We start from the raw sequence: 11,018 nt of genomic DNA on the forward strand, positions 1-11,018 counted from the left end.
GTGTGGGTAACTGAACCCCTTGGTTTTCCACGAGGAGATGGAGGCAGTTTGATCTCGGCTGTTGTAGAGCAACACATGTCGAAGTGCAACATTAGTTTCTGTGGTGGTTTGCCGTGGAATCAAAAAAAAATAATAATTAAGAAAAGTGTCAGAGGGTTATTTGTTGATATTGTTTGAATCAAGGAATGTTAAGGGATATATGGCTCAATCCAATAGATTCATGGTATCCAAATGAGTGTCAAAGAAGGTATGGGATCTGGGAAGCAACTGATATTCAGGGCATCCAGATAGTATTCAAAGCGGTTCACGTTTTTCACATTTTTCTATGTTACAGCCTTATTCCAAAATTGATTGAATTCATTTATTTCCTCAACATTCTACACACAATACCCAATGATGACAATGTGAAAAAAAGAGTTTTTTAAATTGTTGCAAATTTATTAAAAATAAAAAACCTGAAAAATCACATGCACATCAGTATTCAGTCTTTGCTGTGAAGCTCTAAATTGAGCTCAGGTACATTCTGTTTCCACTGATCATTCTTGAGATGTTTCAGCAGCTTAATTGGAGTTCACCTGTGTGTGATAGAGTGCATGAGGTAGGTGATGGTGATTGATGTCTGCAATGACTAATCAGTGCAAAGTATACTCCCCTGTTTAGTGCTAAGGGTTGTAGCCTGTCGTGAGGCATGTTCTGAATTCCACTTCCTGTGAGGGTGTGCCGGCAATGGCTCCAGGTAAGGTGCAGTAAGCATAGCGGTTTGCTAATTGTTCAGTAGCTGGGGGTGAATGCTTACTCTGTGTTGTTGCATTCCAGCCTGCCTGGTTTGTGTACATGTTTCTATCAGTGTTTTGACTGATTGGATGTCTGACTGACCCACTGTCAGTTTCAGCGCGGTTGGAGACTTTATATCAATCAGCGGATTTGGTATAAGAGCACTTCCATTCTTGTTTGGTGAGTGTTTTGCATGTGGTTGTAAGTAGGATTGTTAACCAATGCAATGATTTATAACCATGTGTGGATTTATGTTTGTTAAAGGATTCTCCTTGTTCAGATTGTAAATGTGCCCACATTTCTGTTGCTGCGGTTTAGGAACGTTCATGCTACAATCCAGAAGTATTTAATACTGCTTTCTAAATGATGCCATTTTCTGAGCGATGTAACTGTAATGCTGCGTTCACACCAGGGGCCTGTTTCAGAAAGGAGGTTAAGTGAAAACTCAGAGTATTTTAACCCTGAAATGAGAGAAACTCTGGGTTTTCCCTTTCAAAATGGCAGGTTTGTTAAACTCGAGAAATCATGGTAAGTCAAGCCTGTTTCTGAAAGAAAGGTAACTTTAACTCAGAGTCAGTTACTGTGGTAACTTACTCCGTGAATCTAACCTGGTCCGGAGCAGGTTTTATTCTCTAAACTGAGTTTCTGTCGGTCTCCTCCCCTTTTTTAAAGATGAAGCGTATTTCTCACCTTAGCCTTACGTCTCCACACACCTATTTTAGAGCTCATGTTGGAGATGCCCATAAAAACAATTGATGGAAACGTCATGATTCACATAACTTTTGAAAATACGCATAATAAAACATGTGCATAACTGAGTAGGTTAAACTTTTATTTGATAAGATGCACAAACTACGAAGTGCACTTAACAAATTACAGTATGTGCATTAAATGATAATGAGAATGAAGAGATGATGATGAAAATGTGTGTGAATGGACAAACCAGCAGACTGAGCACACTGCAGAACATCTTAAATGATGTTTTAGTCATTCTAAAATGCCTTAACTGTTTCAGTATTAGTGTATATTATTAATTACTCAGCGTCTGGAGCATGTCAAGATCTCTGCGTCTGGTTTCAAACGCCCCCACGTGTTCATTGTGTGTCATTTGTCTTCTGAGGCGCAAGTCCATTAATTAAATAAAAAATCATTGACGCAGCTTATTCTACCACAGTAAATTCTGTTTTTACTGTTGATATTTGGCGCAAGTTAATCATGAAGTGATGATTGTGTTCTCTTTGGATAAAAACGCTGCTTTATTTTTTGGCGTCATTCCAGTTTTGCGAATGAAGCGGGGTTTGACACGCGAATGAAGCGAGTAAACTCAAATGTTCACGCGGCTATTTATGCGTGAATAGCGCAATTTATCTGTGCGTTCCGCGTCTGGTGTGAATGCAGCATAAAAGCTCTAATGAGCACAGTGGCCTCCATCATCCATAAGTGGATTATGTTTGAAACCACCAGGATTCTTCCAACCTGATAGATCTTAAGAGGTACTGCAAAGAGGAATGGGCAAAAATTCCCAAAGACAGGTGTGCCAAGCTTGTGACATCATATTCACAAAGTATTGAGCAAAGGCTGTAATTACTGTACATGTGCTTTTTCAGGGTTTTTATTTTGACTAAATTTGCAATAATTTCAAAAAACCTTTTTCACATTGTCATTATGGGTTTTGTGTGTAGAATTAAGGAAATAAATGAATTTAATAAATTTAGGAACAAGGCTGTAACGTAAAAAAATGTGGAAAAAGTGAAGCGTTATGAATGCATGCCGAATGCACTGTATGTCACAAAAAATTGACATTTATATTGACTTCATATCAATTCAAATCAAGCTGGGGTGTGTTTCCCAAACAATGACATAATTTGTGGCTGAACTATCATAGTACGATGCATCGTTTGGGAAAAGAACTATGTAGTGACTAGTGTTTCTCAAAACTGCAGCTACTTTGTCGCATATCCATCCTTTGAACCACGTTTTATAACGTAAAACGCCCACAATGATGCTTTAAACGGACAACTTCTTTAGAGAAGAAATAAATTTTTTTTTTTGCAATTAATATTGTTTCACACACACACATAAAAAAAATACCAATATTAGTTTTGGTAAACACATCCACTCGTTTTCCATATTAATTGAAATATATGTAAATGACACATATAAGGCCAATGTACAGTATGTTTCCTTTACAAATATTATTGAAAATATTCAGTATAAAACCACTTAGCTAACACGTATTCTAATCTCATATACAAGTCATATAAATCGTTAGAGGCTATAGGCCTAATTTACAGGTGGCTATTAAGAACTGAAAAAGAAATCTTACTTAATAATCATCATCATTATTATTAAGTAAGATATTGTGCTTTTTTTTTAATTTAATTTAATTGAAAAGTCTACTTTTTACAATTTGAAACCACTTCAGAAATGTTCTAACCAATAGGCCCATGTCATATGTACCACCAACATATGCTATATATATGAGCAATATCACATGAGTAGCAGTGCGATATGGCTGTATTTCAGCACTGGTGGGAGGTCTGCGTTGGCATGAGGCCGCAAGCCGAGTGCCTTAGCGTCCCTTAGCAGATTTCAGTTGCAACCCAAATCAAACACACCTGCCTGTAATTATCACCTGGTGTTCTGGTCCTAATTAATTGGTGCAGGTGTGTTTGATATGGGTAGCAACTGAAATCTGCAGGAAGGTGGCTCTCCAGGAACAGGGTTGGCCACCCCTGGTCTAAATGAATAGAGCACAGGGGGGATAATGGGGAATAGAGCAAAACCAGAAACTATGATTCTAACTACAGCTCTAGAGTTCAAGTTTTCAATGCATTTTGCAAATGTTCATTGGAATGACGGATTTGGGAAACACCAAATCAACAAACTATGTTTGTAACAACAGAATTTACAACCTTAGTTAGCTAATGATAGTTTTCGGAAACGCACCCCTGAAATGAAACCCCTGAAAACTTTTTTTTCCCCATACGGCGAGCAGTATAAAATTCCATTAAAACAACCTTTTTCCTGCAGTTCAAACTCGCATCCAATATCTTGTTTGTCACGGGGGACATTTTATGAAATGTTTCTAAATCAAACTGAAGGTTCCTAACTTCAGCTACAGTATTTCTCAGTGCCTTTGGTGCATTTCTCACAAGACTATTTACATTTGCACAACAGATAATGTATTTCTCAAAACAGTTAGTACAAACTGCAAAATCTTGTAACTTGCTCAAAATAGCGCATTCCTCAAAAGCAAGTATTGATGTCAATGTAAGTTTCAGTGTCATCAAGATGAAAAGTCCTGACACCGTTGTTTATAAACAAGATAGTCAAATGGCTTTGTCATGTTTTCATTATGGCAGTTTACTCTACATTTTTTCCAATGCAAAAAAGGCAGATTTTGGTGACACTTCCTGAAGATGCTCAAGACAGGAACATATACTATTTGCACAGCCATTTGAAAACTACAGTAAAGTTAGACATCACTGCATTTCGTGAGGTTACACCCACACTTTATAGTCAGTGTTTTATGAGTCATTTGAAACAAATACAACACCAAATATTCAGGAGTTTTTAGCTCACTGCAGATGTGATAAGAATTTGTGAAAGTACAGTATTTCCAACAATCAGAATACAACGGCTGTCACAGTTCCCCTGGATCTCCTTACAAGCTCTACACACAGTACACTTTCAGCTTCACACTGATAAATACTGCAGCCAGCAATGTTCAGCATCAATTATTCACTGACTTTCCAGCTGCTAGTCTTGCAGGTCAAAATTACCTGTGCATTACTCTGTCAACCATAACTGTGATGGGAAATAAAAGAGGAAGTCATACTTGACGCACTGTTTATTACTGTAAAGGACATAAGGCTGGTAATTTCGATGAATAAATGAGCAATTAAATCACTGTGCTGTTTGTATTAACAAGCTTGGTTGTAATTATCCCAAACTTAAAACTTTTTCCAAATCCAAAACTCAGAGTTGTGAGTCTTGTGGAGGTCTATACTATCTGTTTTTCTCAAATTCAACAGTGGTGCCAAAAGGAGCATTCAAGCACTACCGAGAGAACTTTTCTGCTGACTGTGAGAGGAACTTGTACTTGACCTCTTTGCCACATTTCCAAGCCAGTGAAGATGCTTTTTGATTGCTCTGGCACGCTCAGTGAAGAGGAAAATCCACAATGCGAAGACAGGAGAAGAGATCGACAGAGTCCAGAGGCTTTTAGATCAATGCTTTCCCCTGGAGAACTGCTGACTTTTCCCATTTTACAGCATTAAGCATGGACCTTGTTCATGATAAAACTGCCAGTGATTTCATTGTTGGGGAAAGCGAGGGTTTACTTACAGAGTAAATGCAGTATGGAAAGCAAAAAGGTGAATTTCTCAATGTCTGTGTCACTATTATCAGGTTCTGTGTGACTATAAAGATTAAGTTCAATTCAATTATTTTTCAAGTTTGACTATTTATTGCCTAAGTGGAATAAACTAATTCATTGCCTAAGTGTCATGAATTCATATTTGTCCTTTTCCCCTGCTCACTAGAGGAGGTGAAAATAACTGATCAGCTGAAGTACGTCTTGTTTGAAGTGACAGGAGGACCTAAGGGAAAACACCCTCATCTTCCACTTCACTAGATGTAGGGCAGAACACTCAGGTTGCATCTCATTTACATTTGACAGCTCACCCCGATCTTATGGTTGCCCACAACCATCCTTTGAAAAAGATAACTAGGATAACCATCATTTAACTTGGACACCTCAATTGGGTGAGATTAGGACATCTTTTAAAAGTATAATTATATAAATCTTGTATCGGTTTTTCAATTCTTTTCTAGGTATAATGCCTTTTCTTTTGTAGTAACTAGAGATTTTTCTGCCATGTCAATGGTTCATTGCTTAATGGTTCATTGATTAATCTCAGGTATATCCAACCCAGGTTCATTATTGAAATGTACACCTGTATAAATTTGTATACCAAGATATGGTGAACCTCGTTTGATTTTTAACTTATTTTCAGATTTTGCCACATTTTATTCTACTGTTTTCATTTATTTGGCATGGACATCACAATAACTCTTCACAACCAAATGCATTTGTTTAAGTGTTTTGGCAGACTTGCTAATTCTCAACACCTGTCCATGGAAGGCTTGACAAAATGTAAATAAAATAGATATTAAAATAGACATATACACATTATAATTTTTGCATAAAATTACTATAAGGCAAATCAAAGGCAGCATGATCAAACAAACTAGTAATAGACTACAAACCACTTTTTAAGAACACTAATACAAATATCTATATTACTTTCTAATTTTAGTCTAACAGGTAAATTATTCCACAATTTGGTTTTCTCTAACAGAAAAAAAAAAAGATTGACCAAAAGAGGTCTTACACTTTGGCACTAGACAATCACCATTAGCAGTTGCACGTGTAACGCTGTGAGAGGTTTGATGCCAACAGATTAGATCTGAAAACATTACTGCAACATTGACACATACCTTAACAGCATCATCTGAGCTTTTTCAGAGCCATAACAATCTTATATAGTGTATGTAAACATCTGGTTTTAACTGTATATATATATATATATATATATATATATATATATATATATATATATATATATATTTGAGTCCCGATGTCCGATTCCAATCTAGTCTGAAACCATGTTATCAGGCCCGGTTTCTGATTACATGATCGGATCTGTACATGAAAGTCATCTATGTCTGTTAGTTTTTTTCAGTCATTATTTCTCAGATAATTGAAATTCGCAAAACAATAAGTGCATTTCTCAAAACAACTTTGTGTATGGAAATGACAGTGGTTTAAATGATGGCAATATATATATATATATATATATATATATATATATATATATATATATATTGTAGCGAGTCGTCTAGTACCACGTCGCCCTGGGCACAAATCCACACCAGCTGGATTTCTCATCAACCTCGGATCGCTCACAGCTGGACCTCATCAGCCAGGGAGAGATATAAGCCAGCCCCACACAGGAAGGAACTGAGCTTCATTTCACATGACTCCCTGCGCTAACGCTTGTCTCTCTCTGTCTCTCCCACAGCCGAATCCAGCTCGTGACCGATCCAACACCATACCTCTCACCAGTCTTCACCTTCTCCCCGGAGCACTTGAGCACGCACCTCTAAGAAGAGCACTCATTCACCCCATTACCACTTGTAAATAAAAGCACCCTCCGGGGCATTGTTTGTAACTTCATCAACTGTGTTTGTGTTTTCCCTCTGCCTCGCTACAACTGGTGGAGAATGCGGGCATTGCAGAGGGAAAAATTCAGAAGAAACACTCACCATTAAGAAGAAAATAACCGCTGAATTTTTCTTTCTGTTTGTTACAGACAGGCATCCGCTCTCTCTCTCTCCCACGCTTCCTCTTACTATGCTGTCAACATCCCGTCGCCATGTCTTTGGAAGAGGTACTGCTCCACCTAGCGGAGATCTCCAGTAAACAGAATTCCATCTCTGAGCAACTTACAGCCAGACAGGATCGACTGGAACAGCAGCTCCGCCAGGCGGCCAGACACCATCCGACTCCCGAAGTGAGTGCGCATCATCATCTCACTAAACTCAGCGACCTGGATGATATTGACGCTTATCTACATACGTTTGAAGTCATTGCCGAGAAAGAAAGCTGGCCAAAAGAAAACTGGGCGAGAATGTTGGCTCCGTTTCTCACAGGAGAAGCGCAACGAGCATATTTTTCACTAGAGACACCTAAAAATGAAGACTACAAAGCGTTAAAAAAGGAGATATTAGCCAGAATGGGGCTATCCACAATCAGCGCAGCCCAACAGTTTTCCCAGTGGTCTTATGACGAGAAACAGCCAGTGAGGACTCAAGCAGCTCAACTTTCTCGCCTGGGAAGGCTATGGTTATTGGGAGGAGATCCTTCGGCGGTCCAGGTCGCTGAGAAGGTGATTATTGAGAGGATGATGCGAGCGTTACCCCGACGTTTGCGAACACTCACCAGCATGCGAAATCCTGAGTCACTGGCCACCCTGGTGGAGGCGATCGAGCTGGCTGAAGCTCACATCGCCAGAGACAATGGGGAGAGAGCGGCTCTGCCACCCCGGAGGGTAAGTGCGACCAGGCGGCAGAACAGCGGTCCCCAGCCCGATGGACGAGCCGATGCCCGCCGACGACGCACTCGACCCCGGCCTGGACAGCAGGGTGCACGGTACACCGCAATATCCCTCCCGAAGCTCCCACCCATAAAGTCCAGTTAGAGGGAAAAACACAAACGGCCACCTTAGACACAGGAAGCGCCATCACTCTGGTTTACCCGAAGACTTTAAAATACTTGTGTGCATGGTGATACCCGCCACGTACCCGCCCGAAGAGTGACCATCGCGGCGAAACCAGGCAGCTGGCGAATCGAAGTCGGGGTTGTTCCGGATCTTCCTGTGCCCCTCATACTGGGCAGAGATTGGCCGGGGTTCGACGAACTCCTAACTCACCACCACGCTCCATCGGCTCGTTCTAAGAAGAAGAACAAGCCACGGGCTCATCGGGACCGCAAACCAGCGCTGATGACCACCGAGAGCGACAGAGGGGGTGAGTCATCAATATCCGCTAATTTATATTTTGATCTGTTTCAACAGATAACCGCAGGAGGTGATTTTGGCAGAGCACAGAGGGAAGATGAAACGCTCAAACACTGCTGGCCACAAGTAAGGATCATCGACGGTAATGAGCGACTTCCCAGCCCTCACCCCCTCCCACACTTTATTGTGGAAAATGGTCTGCTGTACTGTGTCGCAGAGAGGCGGGGGGAAAAGAAAACACTACTGGTCGTTCCGAGGACCAAGAGGGAGACGGTCTTAGAACTGGCACATACCCACCCGATGGCTGGACATCTGGGAGCGGCCAACACGGTGAAAAGGATCCGCGATCGTTTCCATTGGCCGGGGCTAGACGGGGAAGTAAAGAGGTATTGCCAGGCATGTGACATCTGCCAGAGAACGTCTCCCCAACGACCACCCCCCAGCCCTCTAATACCACTACCCATCATCGATGTGCCCTTCACCCGAATTGGTATGGACTTAGTAGGGCCTTTGCCGAAGTCGGCCCGGGGACATGAGCACATCCTTGTTATCCTCGATTATGCCACCAGATACCCTGAAGCGATTCCCCTGAGGAAAGCCACGTCATCGGCCATCGCGAAGGAGCTGTTTCTGCTATGCAGTCGAGTGGGAATCCCAACAGAGATACTGACCGACCAGGGCACCCCCTTCATGTCCCGGTTGATGGCAGACCTCTGTCACCTCCTCAAGGTAAAACAACTAAAAACCTCAGTATACCATCCACAGACTGACGGCCTTGTCGAGCGATTTAACAAGACTCTGAAACAGATGCTCTGACGGGTGGTGGCAGAGGACGGGCGCGACTGGGACCTCATGATCCCGTACGTGTTATTTGGTATCAGGGAAGTTCCCCAGGCCTCCACAGGATTTACCCCCTTCGAACTGCTGTTTGGCCGCCAACCCCGAGGCCTATTGGATGTGGCTCGTCAAGCCTGGGAGCAGGAGCCAGCCCCCCAGCGGTCGGTGATTGAACACGTACGGGACATGAGAGAACGCATCGACAAAATCATGCCCATCGTCAAACAACACCTGACCGAAGCCCAGCGCGCCCAGCAGAGATTGTATAACCGGCCCGCCCAACCCAGAGAGTTCCACCCAGGGGACAAGGTGATGATACTCATACCTACCACAACTTCGAAGTTCCTCGCATCCTGGAAGGGACCATACACGGTGGTAGAAAGGGTAGGGCCGGTAAATTATCGAGTCCGTCAGCCGGGACGAAGACGGGAAGAACAGCTCTACCACATAAATCTTATGAAGAAGTGGGTTGCAGCTCCAGGTCATCTCGTCGCCTTCACTGAAGAAACTCTTCCCGTTGTCCACATAGGTGAGCAACTCTCACCAAACCAGAAGGCGGAGCTGCAAGCCTTGGTTGGTCAGTTCAAGGATGTGTTCTCGGAGAAACCGGGCCGAACCACCATCATCCAGCACAACATTATCACTCCTCCTGGCACCATCGTCCGGCAAAGGCCTTATCGAGTTCCAGAGGCTCGCAGGCTGGCTATCGACGAGGAGATCCAGAAGATGAGAAGGTTAGGCATCATCGAACCATCCCGTAGCCCGTGGTCCAGCCCAATAGTGATGGTCCCCAAACCCGATGGCACCCTCCGTTTCTGCAACGACTTCAGGAAACTCAACGAGATCTCCAAGTTCGACGGATACCCCATGCCTCGGGTGGACGAGCTGCTGGATAGGCTGGGTGGAGCCTGATTTATCTCCACCATCGACCTCACTAAAGGCTACTGGCAGTTACCACTCAGTGAAGACGCCAAGGAGAAAACCGCCTTCTCCACACCCGGTGGGCACTGGCAATACCGGGTTCTTCCCTTCGGGCTCCACGGGGCCCCAGCCACATTCCAAAGAATGATGGACATCCTGCTGAGGCCCCACCAGCCATATGCAGCAGCCTACCTGGACGACCTCATCGTCCACTCAGAGTCATGGGAAGAACACCTATCCCGGTTACGGAGGGTGCTCTTAGATCTTCGACGGGCTGGGCTCACAGCTAATCCCAAGAAATGCCACCTGGGTCTAGCCGAAGCCAGATACCTCGGGTTCCACATTGGACGAGGTCTCATACAGCCACAACAAAACAAGGTCCAAGCACTACAAGAAACTCCACAACCCACCACAAAGACCCAGGTACGTGCATTTCTGGGGTTAGCGGGCTACTATAGATGTTTCATACCTAACTTCTCATCCATAGCCAGCCCTCTGACAGACCTGACCAGAAAGGGGCAGCCGGAGAGGATAAGATGGACCAAGGAAGCCGACGATGCGTTCCGAGCCCTAAAGAAGTCCCTCACGTCCTCACCGGTACTGCACGCACCTGACTTCGGCTGCCCCTTCATTCTTCAGACGGATGCTTCCGACTCGGGCCTGGGCGCGGTCCTCTCCCAGGTCCACGGCAATGAAGAACATTCCATCATGTACGTGAGTCGGAAGCTGACCCCCGCAGAGACCCGCTACGCAACGGTGGAGAAGGAGGCTAAGGTACCTGGAGCTAAGGTACTATCTCCTTGGCAGGAAATTCACTCTGGTGACCGACCACGCCCCGCTACAATGGATGGCTACAGCGAAGAACAACAACGCTCAGGTCACCAGATGGTTCCTGTCGCT

The 11,018-nt window shown here is 43.5% G+C and overlaps 1 long non-coding RNA gene across 1 annotated transcript; it reads left to right on the forward strand.

The window, feature by feature from the left end:
- The first annotated feature begins 683 nt into the window (after positions 1–683).
- Positions 684–5,290, forward strand: LOC147844420 (uncharacterized). The gene is made up of 3 exons (XR_015491860.1): positions 684–736; positions 817–954; positions 4,812–5,290. It is a non-coding gene; the product is annotated as an uncharacterized LOC147844420 (long non-coding RNA).
- Positions 5,291–11,018: the final 5,728 nt, after the last annotated feature.

Source organism: Danio rerio, chromosome 5 (genome assembly GCF_052040795.2).
Source record: "Danio rerio strain M-AB ecotype USA chromosome 5, GRCz13ab, whole genome shotgun sequence".
In the NCBI taxonomy this organism is placed as follows: domain Eukaryota; kingdom Metazoa; phylum Chordata; class Actinopteri; order Cypriniformes; family Danionidae; genus Danio; species Danio rerio.